The 15,632-nt window shown below is 46.2% G+C and overlaps 1 long non-coding RNA gene across 1 annotated transcript; it reads left to right on the top strand.

The window, feature by feature from the left end:
• The first annotated feature begins 548 nt into the window (after positions 1–548).
• LOC144150210 (uncharacterized) lies at positions 549–15,063 on the top strand. Its single transcript, XR_013318458.1, has 3 exons — positions 549–670; positions 5,257–5,331; positions 14,995–15,063. It is a non-coding gene; the product is annotated as an uncharacterized LOC144150210 (long non-coding RNA).
• Positions 15,064–15,632: the final 569 nt, after the last annotated feature.

Raw genomic sequence — 15,632 nt, forward strand, 5'->3', positions numbered from 1 at the left:
CGTTTCGAAAAAGTCCGCAAGGGAGATTGTTCAATGCGTGATTGCCCCGGCTGTTGTGGCGGCACCATGTCATCTGACGCGTAGCTATCCTCACCATTACTTAAAATGTTGCACACATTTGGCTGGCCCGTCACCACAACTATATATTCAAATACGGTTCCGTTTTCTAAAGAAACTACGTGAATGATTCAAAAAGCAGCGGTTCGAATGCATTTATTGTGTGCCCTATGGCAGGCCTTTTTCAATGGAAGGCAAACATACATTTATGTTTGATTAAAAATATGTTGTAGTTGGTTGTGCGGGTGTTTTTGGCATCTTGCCTTACCCACAGAGTTGTTGCAATGCTTTTAATTTCCTACTTTAATCGCATTGTCTTCTCTAAAATGTCGTTCCCTGACACCTGCAGTGGCTTGTGGGTTTAGTCACAGCATTTCTATGTTTTGCTTTTTACTTTGACACAATGCCTAGAAAACATCGTGCGACATTTACTCATCTTCTCCACCAACGCTGTCCTCCCATCTTGAAACGTCACAGAAACCCTGAAATGTCCGCGGTCAAGGCGTCAAGTTTTTAATCCCACGAAGAGGGGCGAAATTCCCATACTATTCCGTGGATGCGTACACTAAGCTCTCAACAACGTCGGAAACAACGAACGGTACTGTTGCACAAGGTAATATTTACAGAAATGATCTTCCTTGAGTTTTTATTGCTTCCAAAAGGGAAGTGTTAAAACTTTCTAATGCATCCGAAGGTAGTTGTGAGCGTATTATAGTGCTGCGTGTACGAAATGTTAGAGACAGAAAAATGTTTAGACGATTACCATCTACAAGAACTAAATTTTATATTATAGGAATCTGACGCCTTTCCCGAACTACAAAAAAAAATCCCGTAAGAATGGAAACAAATATAGCATACTTGGTTTTTATAAGGAAGCAAAACATTTGTGAGCTGTGCGGTTACGTAAATTAATGTGTACGGGTCCTACAAGGTTCCGTGAAGTTGCGGGCCACTCCCATCGCAATGTTGGAGCTCTAGTTTTGCACATTTTATTCTCCGGGGATGTTTTGTGTTCTGAATAGCGCCTTGATTGAAGTTTGTGATACTCTCTTTACCTAACACGTATTACACTGGCGGTATTTCCCCACAAACTTCAAACAATATTTTTTTTTCATTCCAACGTTTCTCACATCTATGCGAAAACAACGAATGATCCCCATATGTGGAAGATTCTGTACCAGATAGAGACCGATACCTAAACGCACTACTCGTATAATTCATCGTTCATCGTTTGTTGCTCACAAAGGACCACACACTTTTTCATCTTTGTCACGGGAAAATACTACAGCAGGGATGCGAGGTCCCGTTCTTGTGGGGAACATTTCGACTCGTTCTCGAAGCTACGAAGCAAGTGGCATAGCTATCAACGCGCTTCATACTTTTGTCTCGACCAAAATCAAAGTAGCCCGTTCACGGATTAGTTTTTTTTTATTAGCATTCTCACTTTCTTAAAGGGGCCCTGAAAGGCATTTTGAGCACACTAAATGAACTAGCGCAATCGCTAGATTGGGTCGCCAACGTCACCTGTGCCAAGTATTACTCTTTTACGCGCAGCGGAAAGCTCACACTTTTGTTGCAAAGTTTGTCGCTTTTTTCTCACCCTTTCCTTCGTGTTTTTGGACGCCGCCATCTTCACATGTCTACATCATCGATTCCCAGATGTTCGTCACGAGCTAGACATCCTGCTATTGGGCGACTTTTTCACGCACTTCCGGCAAAGAGATGAGTCGTCTGCTCAGCGTCGGCTCGCCGGCTGATCTGCCAGCGGAGTGCCGGAGTGCTTTGACATTTTACGACGAACGAAACAAGTGTAAACAAACGCTTAACCGTTTGTATTGAATGCAACACGGCCATAACACGACGTGGATTTTATCTTACGTGAGTACGTACCATAAAGAAAGTCCCGTGGCACTTCTTTGGTGCAATCGCAGAGAACGCCCTGAGCCGAATGCCCGGGTTTGACGCGTACATTTTATTCAACTTCAAAACAATCCAGAGATGCGTTTCGAACGAACGCAATGTCACAACATGCGTTGCAAGTCTGAACCGCGATTGACAGACGATGAGTTGCCTCCTCCTGCCCGTCGTAAATACGGCACTCACCTCACACCCGGTTTGCGGGGACGAGCAGCAAGTCACAACTCTGGCGCGCAAGCGAGAAGGCTTTTAGCCAGGCACACTGCACATACCCCATGCGAGGTTGAGTGGTACGTCGTTCGAGAAAGATAATCCAGACCATGGGAAGCAGTATCCACCCGCAGAAGTACAATGTCGCATTTCATCGCGAAACGAACGCGTCCACAACACACAGGAGGCGATGCACACACACACACACAGCTTCGGTCGCTGCATTGGCTTAGCTGCAAGCTTCGTTCGGACAATCAGCGATGCTACGACGATACAGAGCTGCGTGAGGACGACGTGCTAACCACTTCACGTATTTAAAAACACAGGGGCAAAGAACTAGGTTCATCGGAAGCAAAAAATCTTTCCTTCATTATAGTGCCTGCAATATACTGGCTAGTGTGCCGAGGGCGGGCTCCAGGCGGGCGCCGGGAGCGATGTACGCGGCCGTCTGCCGCTTGGGGCGCTGCCGTGCGGGAGTGTGCGCGTTCATCCGGCCCGAGCAGATCGCGCGGTTACCTCCGAGCTGCGTAGCAGACGGCAGCGGCAGAACTTTCCATTCCCGCTTGCTACGAAAGCGAGCGAAAGCGACGGGAATTCTGTCGCGCAACAAAATTTGTCCCGACCATTCGACAAAAACGATCGCCGCGCGACAAAGCGACGGAATTCCTGCCGCTCTCACTCGCTTTCGTCGCAAGTGCGAACGGGCCTTTATGCGCAATCTCCGCCCCACATAAAACAAGCTCTTGCTTGTCGCCTGAGCATACGGTTGATATCTGACTACGTTACACTGTGTTTACCAGTGTATTTAAGCGATGCCACTAGGTTTGAAACGTACGCGCTCGGCGTGCAGCTTTGTAAACGCAAGCGGTTTCACATACGCACGCTATTTTGCTGCTAATAGAGTTTTAGTACAGCGTTTGTGGCCTTTGCATACGCTAAACGCTAAATTTTTGCGTCCCGCTACGTGACACCGCGATGGGAGTTTTAGTAGAGCGTCTCATCAGTTTTGCGTAGCGACACACTAATGCATACGGCGCCATCTGTCAAATGTTTTCCGAAATGTCTCGCCGGCTGATCTGCTAGCGGAGTGCCGGAGTGTTTGGACATTTTACGACTATCCAAACAAGTGCAAACAAACGCTTTCCCGTCAGTGTTGAATGCAACACATGGGTGCAGCTTGTCAGAACACGGGTTCTCGCTGATCGAGTGCAGCGTTGGTTTGCTCTTCGCCTTCACGTTCATCGCCGCTGATAAAGCGATCCGATCCGGCGCGTTTTGTGCACGGGTTCTGTGTCGGTTGAAAATGTCTTTTTTTCACATGCCGCCGGTAGTAGGAATTACAACCACCGCAAAATAACACCCGGCACTAGCGGGGCCACATTTGAGACCGCGCTTTTTGGATAAACAGTGCGCGGTGCACCAAAGGGAACGAGCGCACGATTCTCCCCACGCGGCTGCGAGTTCGCCGCCGATACCAACTGCAGCCCTGCAGCTACGTACACCGCGAAAGGGCAAGGCCAGGCCGCACACATGCGGCCAGGTCATTCGTTCGCTTTTCCAGCCTGTGTCCATGGTGTCTACAGAGATGAAAAAGCCGAAAGAGCTGGCCCGTAGCAGACGGCAGTTTGTGGGAGCGCAATAGCGGAAGTACGTCACCGCTGAGGAGCGGAGCATCATGGGAGGGGAGGCCAACAGCGAAGAAACAGTTGAAAGGAGGAGGAAATACGGCGCGACGATAATTCGCGGTTTTTGATTTACGATTTCTCAGCTAATACTCATCGCTTTAACAAAATTCTTGCAGGAGGAGATTGCTAATACATTGCTTTATTTGGTTACATGTACATCCATGCATCGGCGGAAGGCATTTCAGGACCCCTTTAAATAGAGCAAACTAAAGGAAAGGGAACAAAAGGTGCCAAACTGCAACTGTCTGGGTTCCTGACTCCATGCATTCTGCATTACAGGGAAACAGAAACAAGCTCAACTACAATAGAAACACAGAAAAAATACACACAGTATGAATAGGTACTAGGGATTATATATAGAAAAAAAACGCATATGATATTCAAAACCGCGGTTACATTGCAAAACAAAAACGTAAGCCGACCGCATCACACGGAAAATACAAACGAAGTCAATGATTTCTTGAAGCAACTTAGAGATGATCACTGATCAATTATGTCCATTAGGTCCTTATTTTTATTCAAGAGGCTAGGAATTAGGTGGTGTAAACATTGAAAGCCGTAATTTGTTCGGATCTTCGGCGTTTTGTACTTACTAGTTCTAAATTCGAAAAACTGATTTCTGGTTAGATATTCATGTTTAAACTCCTCCCGACTTTCCTTTATGTGTGAATACATGTACATCACAAGCTTGCACTTGTGAAGCTGGGACACATCGATCATACCATATTTGGCGCAAACATCTCCAACACTATCCGTTAATTAAGCCTGTTCGCTGGTTGTCATGAGCCGAGCTTTTACGGTGTTTTAGATTTTTTAAAGATAAAAAGCGGAACTTCTGAGTATCGATTTACGAAATATCACCTCACCGTAAAGGAAATATTTCAGCAACCCATTGCTTGATGAGTAGAAACATATCAGGTTGCAATAGGCACCGTCAGCTGACGTTTTAAATAAATGTTTCATTTATAATATGTGTAAAAACTTAGCTAAACAAAAAACATTGGCTCCGTGCGATCGACGTTTTGGTCTTTTCTGGTACAATGTTCATGTCCAATGGTTGCTTAAGGAGCAGAACGTCCCGCATCAATTTTTCAAGAATATTTAGTGGGTTGTTCAATGCTGACGACAGGTAACTATACTTCTATTACGAAAAGAACATCCCTTGTAAGGCAGTAAATTGACAGTTATGCAATCATTTGCCTGTAATATCTATAAAGTGTCTCCTTTTTAAAAAGAGTGTGTTTTACTGAGTTATTCCTCAAAAAGCACCCCTTGTACTAGTGACATTGACAGAAACAATGTTCTACTCAGATAATGTAGCGTAACTGTTTTAACAAAAATTACCTGGATAACCTAAAACGGCTCATCCGCCATCGCGTACATGCAGGTGTTTGAAGCTTAATACCAAAGATGGTACTCTTCTTGCAAACTTTCACTTTATTGTGCATTGTACTACAGACAGGTGAGTACGAGTAACAACTTGTTTATTAATTTATCTTTCTTTAACAACTATCTTGTTACTCGTTCGCACAAAACTTTAGAATGTGATGACACCGCTGATTATATCATTCCTTTGCTTGGTAATTTAAAATATTACTGTTAAGAACAGTATACTTTTTACTGCCGTTTCGCATGTTTATTACTCCTGTGATTTTTCGGAATGATCAACTGTGCTCGTAATGAAACACGCAATGTCTAGAGTACAGAAATTTTTAACATCCTTATAGCTCCGTTAACCGAAGCAAAGAAAAAAATTCCCCCGCATTTCCCCGAGGGGGAGAATGTGAAAGTGCGAATGCACGGTTGTCGGCCCGCTTGCGGCGCTTGCGCTCGGCCCCCGCAGCCCACCGCCTCGCCGCCTTCTCTTCCATCTCTTCCATCGGGTTTGTAGTATCACGTGTACACCACGCAGTTATCAAGCCGCTATAACGCCGCTGAGTCGCCAACGCACGCCGCTGACGACGTAGTTTGAATGCGTTAAAGGTATAAGGCGCGTTACTGACACCGATATCAGCGTCGCTTCCGTGGCTTATTCGGTAGAGCGTCGGGCTGCGGCCCGCAAAGTCCTCGGATCGAAACCTGGCGCCGGATGCTGTTTCTCTTTTAAATATAGAGGAGCACTGCGGACGCCGCCGCCGCCGGCGGTGGATAGTTTGGGGTCGCATTCGCACTTAAAAAACAGGACGTGGGAGACAGGGACCAGCGCTACTTGGAACAGAATTTTAATACCAACAACGGGACATATAAATATAAAGGAAGAACACGCTCAAATGACTACGACGTTTGTAATGTCAATGTGCAGACCGCCACGCACCCGTTATACACGGATGTGTGATAAATGCTTATCCAAGAAGGTCAGCTCTCTCGAACTCAAACATAGACTCTGCAGCCAAACATGCCCCGTGAGGAAAGGAAAAAAACAATGCCTCGTTATTCACCACAACCAGTACGTGCTTTGTGCGGAAGGGGTGGTGGACACGTTGCACCTTATTTCTAAAAAAAGCGTACGTTGGCCAGACGGGATGTTGCCTCAACACTCGTCTACGGGAACACTGTAACAAGATATTGAAAGGGAAAGATAGTAATTTGGCGCTTCATTGCGGGGAGTGCGACGACTGCGAGTCTCTGTACGATGTGTTCTCTATTATATTTTAGCGTCTGATCAGCACCCCTGAAAGATTCTTTAGGCCGCGCAAATGTAGCGGGTAGGTGACGGTGTCAGTGCGACGCCTTTATCTTTGAGCCCAAAAGAGCTGGCCTTCTTGGATAAGCATTTATCACACATGCGTGTATGACAGGTGCCTGATGGGCTGCGCAGTGACGTGATAAACATCGTGGTTATTTAGCGTATTCTTCTTTTCTGTTGTTATTAAAACTCAGCTTTAAGTAGCGCAGGCCTTTCTCTTCCACCTCCCATAGCCCTTGTCTCCAACGCTGCGCTAAACGGAGTTCTGATGGAGTACCAACTAGCTCGTACCCATTCATTGTCTCAACTTCCTGTTCATTTGCTTTTGAACACACATTTTCATATAGTGAAAAATGCAGCACCCACACATTAAGAAATCCACGTAGGACGTCTTCATCTGAGTGCTCTTAAATGGCCTTTTTGGGTAAATAAGTGTCCGTATTTCCGGGAACCATGCCTTGGGTTTGTTTATATATGGTTTGTGTTTAGTGCCCGGCTGCGCCCGGCTGTGTTATCGGTGTCACAACCGAAGCGCATGTTCCATTCTTTATTTTTATGCCGCACGGGTTATATCATTGGGATAACGAGAGCGTTTCACCCTAACGCCACTGCCCTGGAATAACCTTCTTTGATCTACAATGTTCTGGTATCAATTGACGGTTCGCGAAACATTCGCGCCGAAAGAAAAAAGTTACAGCCGTTCCACTCTACGTGAAAACTGTTGGAAATGCAGAGCACTGATTCGCCATAATGGGCTGTAGCGCCGTTATCCGCTCACTGCTACCACCCGACGCATTTCAAATTTCCCGCCTTCGCAGTGCTCGCGCGCCCCCTGCCTGAAACTGCGCCAGCAGGAGTTCTGTTCTTTTTGTGCTTGTTTTCCCTCCCGCATCGCCGCCCGACGTTCACGAATGGCTGCGGCTTCTCGCTGGCGAAGTTCGGCGTCGGCGGCTCGCTTGCGGCGCTTGCGCTCAGCATCCGCAGCACGCCGCCGAGCCGCCTTGTCTTCCCGCGTAGACATTGTCGATGAAGTCGATGGTGAAACGTGAAACGTGCCGTGAACCCCTTGCCGCGGCTATGACGCAACGTGAAGCGGCTATGACGCAACGTGGCGCGACTATGACGCAACACAATCCAACACAATCCACTTTAATCCAATCCAATCCAAATCCAAACCAAGCCAAGCCAATCCAAGCCAATCCAATCCAATCGAATCCAATCCAATGCCAGACCGACGGGGAGCGATGCGGACTACGGACGCCAACGCGGGTGACATCGTGAGTTACTGAAATGCTCTGCATTTAAAAGAGAGCCTGCAGAGCAGACGCCGCGGTATTCGACTCGCCTGCGCTCGCCTGCACCCGTCACTTTGGTGACTGCTGCTTAAACGCCTGTGTATTCTTTGAGTTGTTAGGGGAGCACATGTTCGCTCCATTAAACGTGTTTTCCTTCAAGACAACTCCGTCTTCTTTGGCTACGTGACAATATGAGACAAATGACGAAGGCCCACATGTTTTTTGACTAAAAAAAAGTGCGTGTGAGCAAGAACAAAACACAAATGGTTAATGGTGTTTTAAAAACATTGCAGGAAGTTCCTGCGCAGATACCCTTTTTTGTTTAAATTCAATCCTCGTCTGCCTCATTCGTCGAATTTACGCAGAACGCCACTTTCATTGGTTATTCTTCAGCATTGTGAAGTAGACGCCCTACGGCGAATATATAGCGTGTAGAATATTGGGGTGCTAGGGTGATGCAGCCGGTCAACAGTAGTTTCGGAATATTGGAAAACCAGTAAAGCGGCACGACTGACAAGAACGTTTTATTTCGAACATCTGTTTCGAAAATGTGACCAGGAGCGCACTACTCTTCCAAAATGAAATACAAATCCAATTGTATATAGAGTTCTAAAAATTGAAGAAGAAGCGATCCTGTAGATTTATTCATTTAGTCAACCCTCTCCTTCATCTCAGATGTGATAAAGTAAAGTGAGTACAAGCTGCGTTTGCAGCTAAATACAAGAGAATAATAACGAAAAATTATATAAAAACTCACATTAGATTACAAAACAACCTAGATAATTATCACAAGGGTGCGAAAAATTTGAGTGTTTGTGTACGATCAACGCTGACAAGCAATTGAAAGGCAATCCTGAAATGAAAGAAAATGCGTGAATGAACCACTCACATTGTGATTCACTTTGGGGAATATTTTTCGCAAACATTGTCTGTAATTGATATTGCAACGGGCAATGACTGCAGCAAGTGAGCGTATAAGGAAGACCGACAACCAATTCACAGCATTGGTAGATGAAATGAGAGATGGGTGCGTACTTGCATATACACGCCACCGCATCTGATCTGAACCAATGCTTGCCAAAACACAGCGCTTGCGGTTGATGATGGCACTTCAGGCGCCTAATTTTAACAGCTGGAATGTTTAACATGTCTTTTGCTCCTGCGGATCGTCAACAAAAAATTACGCCCAGCGAATTGGAGAGGTTGAAATCGCTAGGGCAAGAAGAGCGAGGCAAATTTGCGAGGAGGCAAGGAGCCCACGAGGAGGTGTTGAAATTGCTCGCCTCAGAAAATAAACGTTCCCCGTGGCTGGAACCTAATCTGAATCCCTCGCGTTATGAAACCGGCGTGTATGCGACTGGGCACTATTGCATCCGTGGCGCACAGCATTTCCTTTTGATTCGTAGGGCGGGTGGTGGATTTTACTTTGGCTAAGTGTAAGTGGACGTTGAGTTGAACATTGGCACTTTATATTTTGTACTTTAGGACCGTGAACTGTGTGTTTTGATTTTACTCAGTTTCCATGGAGGAAGCATTGTTTTTATACCAACTTTCTGTAAAGATAGGGGTATACCTAAGAAAAAAAAAGGTTAAGTTTTAGTGAAGAGGACCAGCTTCTCTGTTTCCTCAGTGTTTGCAAAGGGTGCAACAGATTGGCATTACAATTTAGAGGTTCAACCATGTTGCGGTAATCTAAACGAAGGAAAGAAAAACAGGGATTATCATCGTATACAGCCCACTAGGTACACTGCAGGACGAAGGCCTCTCTACCGACCTCCACTGCTCCTGTCCCGCACCGCTTGAGTTCACTATTTGCCTCCGAAATTTCTGATGTCGTCCCGTCGTCGAGCAATTGGCCTTCTCTTTTTACTAGACCCATTATTCGGTGTCCATTCTGTAACCCTGGTAGTGCACAGATTGCCATTTCTCCAATCTACGTGGCCAGCTCAAGCCTATTTTCAAGTTTGAGGTATCATATCCTCTACTCAAATTTTTTTCTGTGACCTACGAAGCTCGTTTCTAAATGTTACTCCAACAATTATTTGTTTCAGCGCCTGTACGTCCAACATAAGTTGTTCTTACCTTTCTGTAGTATATTAAACTGTACACTTTGAAGTGTCTTGCCTAAAACAATTTCCGATACAGAAAGTCTTTGGAATTACGCCTTAAAGACACACTGGGAAAAAGAAACTTGATGTTCTTTTGGTTACCCCATCTGAGCGATTATAAGTGTAATAACTTTGGCATATGATATGCAATGAAAAACCCAGAGCGATGGTCGAGTGGTAAAACATTCCTCTCGTAAGCGGGAGGTGCCAGGTTCTAATTCTGGGCCGACGGATACCCAACGCTTTATTTAAAGTGCAGAAGCGTCCCCATACCATATCTCGTCTCGACGAGGGAATAAACGCTTTGATTTTCACCACAAGCAGCCATAGGAGGGTATGTAGGAGGTCGCTCAAACCCTTTCGAATGCAGGACACCCACTAGTGAAAACGGTTCCAGCGCCACCTGTCTCTTTCTAGGTGGGGGATAAAGGGCATCGAAACGCTTCTCCTCTGCGGCAGATGTGGGAGGCTCCTCCTGGCCGACTTGACGCCGCAGCTAACCCAACAGAATAAATATGGGCACAAGTTCCTACCATGCGAAGGATCCTGGAACCATCCCACCACGTCGGACCGCAACATGGGAAACAAGAAAGTGGCAGGTACTTCGGTTCCACTCGGCACGAATCAGTAACGAAAATTTTTACAGTTACCTTCTGCACAGGGCATCTAGTGCTTGGAAAGTCACCCGACTTTGTTGGCAAATGCCCCAGTGAAAGGGGTCGTAACTATTATAAATTCAGCGATTCTTCGGAATTACACAACTCACCTCGTATTCGGGCGTTACCGGGTTTGAATCAGCGTACCTCCGGGCTCCACACCGGTTTCTTTAATGCATGTAGGCGTCCCTGCTCGAGTCCAGATCCTTGAAAGGGGAATTAAGGCTTGATAAAGCTGCCTTTACCCCTGCCAGCGGCCCGTGACCCCTGTCCATCTTGCACCCAGTTAGTGCCTAGGGGCCCCCTGGCTTCACGCCGCATTGCCGCATTGCTGGGGGGTAGGGTGAAGGAGTCTGGTGGCATGCCCTGCCGAGGGCAGTTACCGAGTTGAGGGCACACCGTGGCTGCGAAAGTCAACATCTGTATTTGTGTGCCTTAGAGGCGGAAAGCACGTACCGGTAAAATAGGTACAACTCCCTGGCCCGGCACACGGCCCTAGTGTGGGACTACAACGCTCGGGCAGTTGACCGGGCTTCAACGGGATACAGCCCCTGTGGGATGGGGCAGCGGCGAAAATGCAATAACGTTTCCCCCTGATTACCCAGCGTACCACTGAAGCAATGTCTTCCGAGCTACGGTAGCGACTTTCGAAAGACGGCCGAGTTTCGGAAAATTCGCCGCATCTTTACGGCGTAGAAAGCGCAGGCAGTGCCGTATGACGTCGCCTGCGGACGTAATGCTTCTTTTTCTCGCGAGGGCGTTGTAGACCCCTTCGGTGATGCCCTATAGAAGGTGGCCGACGTTTTCTTCAGCAGGCATTTCGGGGCTGATAATGCTGCAAAACTTCAGCACATATTTATAGGTTGCACATGTCTATCCAGGAAGTTGTGCTCTCTGAGCGAGTGTTTCATCGGCCTTTTTCTCTCGTGCGGCGGTATCACCGAAGCACCTTTGAAATCATCAACAAAGCTTTCTAACGTCGTGAGGCCTGCTTTTTCTGGTTTTCGAAACACACGTGCGCTGTTCCAATGAGGTAAAAGGAAACATTGGCGAGCTGAGAAGCCTGATGCCATTGGTTGTGTTTGCTGACTCACTGAGAATACTTGAGCAAGTCATCCGCGCCAGCCAGGAAAACTGACGTAGATATCTGTGATGCCAGGTGTCTACGATGGCGGTGGCATCGATTTCACTATGCTGGCTGGCGATAACTGGGTCTCTGGAGGTAGGGGCGCTAGGTGTCTGCTCCTTCGAAGATCTTGAGGTTCCGCTACGTCGAGTGTGTCGCTACTCCAGGTTCTCCACTATCAGAGGATTCCCCTCACGAAGGCAACATTTCAAGGCCAGTGTACCAAATAGGAAGAAAGCAAATCCCCCGTTACAGCCATATCTTAGTTGAAGTTGTAGTTTCGGCGGAGGTATAGGACAAATGTTCGATGTAAGCAGCCGAGCTTGCGGTTTACGCTAACTGTTAGTTTGTTAAAGGGCTTTCCCAGGACAGAATAAATACCTTATAAGAGCCTAAATATTTGTATGAAGTTAGTGCCTACAATAACACCTTAAAGGGGTATATATGTCTAGAAAAAGTAGTCGCATTAAGTTTATTGTAGGATTGGCGGTACAATGCGCGAGGAGGAAATGAAGTGGATAAAAGAGGTAAAACCACTTGCGATATTGACGAGTACATGCAATAGGCTATAAGAAACAATAAAGTTCACTAGCACAATATACTAGTACTATTAGAAACAATAGTGTTCACCGCTCAGCTATTGCTGACGTGGCGCTTGTGGAAAAGGGGCACCTCCTTATTAGCCTGTGGAGGGGACCAAATTTAAATCTGAAGGACGAATCATGAAAAGTGTGCCATCGCGGCACACGTTAAGGTGCAGCCGCTGACCCCGCGGGTACCGCTGGCCGGCACAACTGAGCAAGTGTAACTGCTAAAAATATTAGAAAGAGAGGGCTAAAACCAGCCGGAAATAGAAGCAGGTTTTAAACTGAAATTAGATCACTGCTTCAGTACCCAAATATCTGGCGTTGGCGGAACTAAGCGATGGTTTTAAATATTGCGAAAAGAACAGAAACTTAAGGAAAAATACAGAGAGAGCATCTGTGCTTTGTACCTTGGTGGCTTAATATCTGGATAAGGGTATGAAGCTACGGGTTGTGCTGTGAGTCAATTCAGCACTATTTACCGGGTGAATGTTTCAATTAGAGCACTTTTGAGTTCGTTTCTGTCCATAACCTAGGATTTGCATTGGCTTTAAAGACCATAGAGTATATATCGGCTACTTTTTACATAGGTGGTGCAATGTTGGTCGGCATTAGTTCTTGTAGTTAGAAGTGCTTCGGTGAGATGGCGTCTCTTATGCCCATTGCAGTCAAGCCTCTCTGACGAGCATATGCTCACACCGACAGAGCAAGAACGAATTTCACTGCGCAGGCCTGTAGAGGTCACAGATGCGCCTCCTCTTTTCCGCACTCCAGTAGTTACTGCGCCTGATTCCAGCTCCAGTTGGACGCTCTCTTGTAGCTACTGCGGCGCAGTTTCCGACAACGGTGATGACATACTTCCATGGAGCTTGATTGGCACTGCTGATAGCCGAGGGGTAGCGCCTACGGGTATCCATTTCATTAGGTTAGTAATGCTCTCGCGTAAATATGAGAAATGTGAGTCTTGGATTCACATTTAATTTAAGGCTTAGAAAACATATGCTAAGCACGAATCTCCCACACGATGACACATCCTTGGCTCTTACGCCGTATTAACCCCGTCATTGCGCTGCGGCCTGCGCGCTCTAAATTTGTGTTACAGACATATACTGAGGCCTAATAGAGTAACTAGAGCATGGTATTGCAGAAATAACAAAGCTTCTTTACCGCGGCGTATATCTGAGGCTAACGAGGCAGATTGGCCAAGCGCCTTACTAATGTTACTGGAAACAAGAAAAAAACCCAGCAAACGAGAGACGATTGACATACAAGGGCACAATTACCACTCTGTGCTAGAGAAATAGCCGGACTGTGCTCTTTACAAAACTAGCAACAGCTGGAGGCTACGGTGAACGCGGACGATTGGTCCAGCCGTGCCTTCATAATAAAAATGAACAAAATTGCACAACTGTACGACTATTAAGACCTACTCTAGGTGCTGTTTCTCATGTGATGTACCTGCTGTGTCCAATTCACCGGCATCCGAGAAATATGGTAAACCACAGACATCCGCGCGAGAAGAACCTGCAAAGCAACATGAAAATGTCGCACGGCGAACAAAGGCGCTCGCTGCACCTAAAATTCCTTCCAGCCAACAGCAGTGTATACTTTAGTGCGCGGAAGTTGCCGGCAAACAATAGATGCCTATAATGACGAACACGACGTCGCAACTAAAGACAGAGCAATAATAATCGACCGACCAACCATTACTTATAAGTTATGACATTGTTTGGAACGAAAAGCAATGCTCTTGTATTCCTAGTTGTAGGTAGCCGCTTGCTTGGTTCTGGAGCAGCGAAGATCTACTACGGACCGAGAAGTGCACAGCACCGTCGGCGCCTACTATTTGCTCTTCTCATCCGTCTCTGGTTCTGTGCTTTTGCATACCAATATGAACACGAATCCACTCGTGCCGCACTTGTTAAAGTTACTGGAATTCTTAAATGTCTGTGAATTTTTGTATGGGTGAATTGATCAAGTTTTGGAAACTTTTTTTGGTAAAGATGTCAAAAAGTGTACACATCGAATCTGCTTAAGGAAAATGCATCATAAAAGAAGTAGAAAAATTAGCAGTGGCTTAGCTCGGCTATGCCAGGATATACGTTGCATGAGGTAAGGTTCAGCTGGTTATTTTTGGGTTTCCTGGTTTTCTAAGATTAGCCTGATTACTGCTGCTTCAAAGACACACACATGATGTACAATTATGTGACTGATGTATAATTATTACGCGGCTCAGGCGCCCTGTCACGAATCTCCCCTGAGCTATGCTGCTTCCACAGGCTCACGCCAGTGTTGCTGCGACGAAAGAGCTATCGGTTGTACACGGCACTGTTCCTCGCGCATGCGCAGCACAGCTCTCCAGGAGTCACGCGAAACTGCTCAACCTCGGCAAGTGTAGCTCATGCTCCAACACATCACCAAGAACGTGAAAAGCCGAGTGGTCTTTCAGCGGAAAACCAAACCTATAGCTTTAGTCAATGTCATTGCCCAAAATTAATAAATTAAAATATTTTTTGTGGAATACCTCCCCACTGTGCGCTTGCAAAAACGCGTTCTGAACGTTAGATTCCTTAAATTGAGTGGTTGTACTTTTGAAAAGTTGCTATTGAGGTGGGTGAGATAATCTCTACAAGTTAGTAACACGGATTTTTTCATTTTTTATTGTTTCAGGCCTTCTTATTCATGAGGGAGTTGCGTCCAAGGAGACCTTTGCAAAAGCGGTGGGCATTGAACCGGTAAGATTTCGAAGTAAACTTGTAAATTGGGGTGTCTGTTATGAACAACCCTTTTGGTCAAGGCTCGTTATTTTGCAGTGAATGCGTTAAATTTTGGTTGGTCTCATGTTTGTAGTGGACCGTGGAAAGAAGAGTGGAGGAAATGAAGCGAAATCAAGAAAGCAAAGATAAAAAATGGCCGTGGTTAAAAGACGCCTACAAACTAATCTGTCCAGTGATAGGTATGATTGCGGCGAAGAGCACTCAGGGAATTTCTGCACACAGTTCCTACGCAGATGCTGTTTGCGCTGGTTAGTGTTGTAGCTGCAAACCTGCAGTGGCATTTGAATCACTACTCCAACTGGTATGAATTTAGGATGGAACGGGCATTTACTTTTTCCCCTATCCTCCCATCCGCAACCACTTGAAAAGGACCAGTGATTAGACGTGTTCACTGTGCAATTACGTGAAGTGTTGACTCGGCTTTGGACAAGCTTAAAGTCAGATTAACGCTACAAGGAACAAGCCAGCAGCTTTCTGTGTTAGAGCTGTGGAGATATGCTTCGCATAAAAACAAGCGTAGAAGAAGATGAA

The sequence above is a fragment of the Haemaphysalis longicornis genome, unplaced genomic scaffold (assembly GCF_048455015.1).
Source record: "Haemaphysalis longicornis isolate Haplotype H1 unplaced genomic scaffold, Haemaphysalis longicornis Haplotype H1 scaffold_8, whole genome shotgun sequence".
In the NCBI taxonomy this organism is placed as follows: Eukaryota; Metazoa; Arthropoda; class Arachnida; order Ixodida; family Ixodidae; genus Haemaphysalis; species Haemaphysalis longicornis.